This window comes from Oryx dammah, unplaced genomic scaffold (genome assembly GCF_014754425.2).
Source record: "Oryx dammah isolate SB20612 unplaced genomic scaffold, SCBI_Odam_1.1 HiC_scaffold_16, whole genome shotgun sequence".
NCBI lineage: Eukaryota > Metazoa > Chordata > Mammalia > Artiodactyla > Bovidae > Oryx > Oryx dammah.
In genome coordinates, this window is record NW_024070200.1 from 39,413,484 (window position 1) to 39,416,722 (window position 3,239).

The 3,239-nt window shown below is 42.8% G+C and overlaps 1 pseudogene; it reads right to left on the minus strand.

The window, feature by feature from the left end:
- Positions 1 to 1,134: 1,134 nt before the first annotated feature.
- On the minus strand, positions 1,135 to 2,939 carry LOC120875335 (annotated as a pseudogene).
- Between the last annotated feature and the right edge of the window lie 300 nt (positions 2,940 to 3,239).

The window sequence follows — 3,239 nt, forward strand, 5'->3', positions numbered from 1 at the left end:
GAGTGGCTGTACGTACCATTTATATTCCCACCAGCAAAGTATGAGTGAAGCATTTTCTCTGCATTCTCAATGGTATTTTGTGGTATCACATTTTTAAATTTTAGACATTTTATGGTTCTATAGTGATATTTCATTGTGGTTTTAATTGGCATTTCTCTGATGGCTGGTGAGGCTGAGCATCTTCTCATGTGCCTCATTGCCATGTCTGTTTATATAGTTTGCCCATTCTCTAATTGGATTTTCTTTTGACTGGTGAGCTTATATCTTCTAGCTACTAATCTGTTGATAGATATGTGATTTGGAAATGTTTTATCAGTCTGTTGCTTGTATATGCATTCTCTTCACAGGGGTATTTATCTTGCCCCCCCCCTTTTTTTGGCTTAGGACGAGATAGAAACCTCTATTTAAAAACATTCTATTCCTTTAAAAATATACACCGAGTAAAGGATTTGGATAAGATATGATAAAATCACAGGAAGCAAAGCCAAGTTCTGATACAATAGAGTAGAAATTGGTGACACTCAGAAAATCAAAACCAGTTATAGCAGTTATAAGAGGGTCAAAGCAAATAGATACCGGGACAACAAACCACATCAAATTTCCCTCAAGCCCTCCACCTGGTGTTTTTGTTCCATACGTTAATAGACAGCTCATAAATTTCAAGTTATGCAGAGTCTTATTTCTACCCACCTCACATAATTTATTTAATATCAGAAGTCATTTATTTAATATCAGAGAAAGGGATTGTCTCCACTCAGAGAATACAGTAGGAGAACCACTTGCTCAAAGTGACTGAAAATTCTTTGAGGAATAAAATCATCTAATCCAGGAAGCATTGTTGATATCCAGGCATGTGAAAGTCAGATGTTACTTCAACTCAAACAAAACTGAATTCCTTTCTGTTTGTCAGGAGTGTCCCTGGGATCCTTGGTAGGGAGGTAAGCAGCCTTGTAATCCTGCACAGGGGTTTCTTTCAATCCAGAAACCCATGCTTTCTTGTCGTGCAACAACAGATCTGAGGAGTGAGCCGTTGACAGCTGGTATTAGGAATGCAGCAAGAGAGAAGGGAAATGGCTGCCAGCAATAATGCCTGTGACCAGTGCTGCTAGGAAGCGCTGATCTTGGCTGACAATGCTAAATTAGGAGTGGCTTTTGAAATCTCCAGCACTCAAGACCATTGGTTTCTCCCTTTACAAGAGAAAGGTTGACACAGTCAATATCTATTTGGGGGGGAAAAAGGAGAGTTGGTGTGAAAGGAGTTCTTATGAGGAAGCCTGCCCCAGTGAAACTCGATTTGGCACTCTTTCCTCCCAGCAGGCATATGGTGCTTCGTGAACCTGTGGGGGTCCCAGTGACCCCTGGGACTCAGTGGCATTTCTTGAGGGATCAGGCCAGCTGGGCTTCTTTCAGTCCCCTTTCCAGTGTGACTCTCTTGAACCTTTCCAGGCTCAACTGCTGCTGAAGCTCTTCTGTTTTCCCCCAGAGAGAGACAGAGAACTTGACCTTTGCTGCAGAGGTTCTCTCTGATGGATCGGAGTGGATCATGTTCTTAAGTAGTTTGTGAAATTCTTTGCAGAGCTCCTGAGAAATGTCCAGAAGATTCCCCTCATGGATGTGATGCCTCATGGTGCCATTGGTGGGTAATGACTGCTTCTGCAGCCACTACAATGGTCAATCCCAAGACAAATATTTCTGCTTTAGGAAGGTGCTGATGATTCTTTTGCAAAATCTCATTATTCAGGAAGTGATTGTGTCCCTCTTCCACTTTGGATTTACTTATTGATGTCACATGACCCAAGTCACCAATTCTATACATCACTTTGGCAGAGAGAAACCAATCAGCTTCATTTTCAACCTTTTTATGGGACTATGAGAAAGTCACTTCGCATCTTATGACAAAGGAAGTTGTTACTAGGTTTGATGTCCAGGTGCCCCATGCCAGTGTTGTGGATGTACTGAAGCCCAAGGGAAATCTATAGAAGGATATCCTGGAGTTTGGGCTCTCGGAAATGATTGCCAGACTCTGCGTTTTCAGATATAGCAGCCTGCAAGCTCCCACCATTGCAGTATTCATTCCAAATGATCATGTGGTCATCTTGTGCCCAAGCAGAGTAGCAAGGTACCATATGGGAGTGATGCCCCAGCACCACATGGGTATGAACTTCATACATCTGATAATCCTCATCTGATAATACTCCTAAAGTTTTCATGGAGCATTTTATTGCATAAACACATCCATCCAGCCTCTTAATGCACTAATAGAGTGTTTCAAATTCCCCAGCCCCATTTTTTTATACCTCCAAGAAATCTTTTTCATAGCGGGAAGCCAGGTTGGTTTCTCATACAACACGTCTCTTGGCAGGGAACACTTGTTCTATCTTGTCTTCTCTTCTCTGGACCAGCTTCCTCTAGATCACCTTGGGTTTTCCTCTTGCCATTGGATTTAAGGAGTTGTTTTCTAGACTCCAGGGAAGGGATGAATGTTGACCAGAGCCAGTGAGGTCATCTCACCAGTGAAGGGGCCAGGTGTGAGCTTCAGATGCTTAGAGCTTCAGGAGGGGAGCTTCCCTGTTGAAGAAAGCATAGCTGGCTCACCTGGCCTTTGGAGTGAAGAGGTTCTCACAGAGTGGTGGCTTGTCCTTGTCTGGTGGGGCTGGTGCTTCAGGACGTGTGAGAGAGTGTGGCACTGGAGTCGTCAGACCCTGACCTAGACTCACTTGATCTTTTCCCTGAAATATATGGAAGTCGCATGCATTACTAAGGGGGAGTTCTGGAGGTATAAGCCTTGCCTCTGAATACTAAACTCCAGATTCCCCTGGGGTTTGACTTGGCGCCTCCTTTCTCTCTTGTGTCTCCTTCTGCCCTTTGTTCTCATGCTCCTCTCCACAATAGAAGTTTAATCTCTGCTTCAGTTCTCTGTTCTCCCGGTTGTCACTCATCTCAGCCAAAGAGCTTCACAACCTATCAGAAGGAAACACTACAGAACTGCAGAAACGAGAAGAAAAGTATGTAAGCTGTTAAGTTCCCCAGTGCCAGCCTGGCTTTCCTTCTTCCAACTAACAGCTACATCAAATGTATTTAATTTTGACAAGCTCTGAATTATCAATGTTTTGGTGTCAAGTCAAAGAAAACTTTGCCTAGCCCTAGATTCAGAAGTTTTTCTCCTATATTATTCCAAAACCTTTATAGTTATTGTTTTACATTTAAGGCTATGAAGAATTTTGAGTTAATTTTGGTAT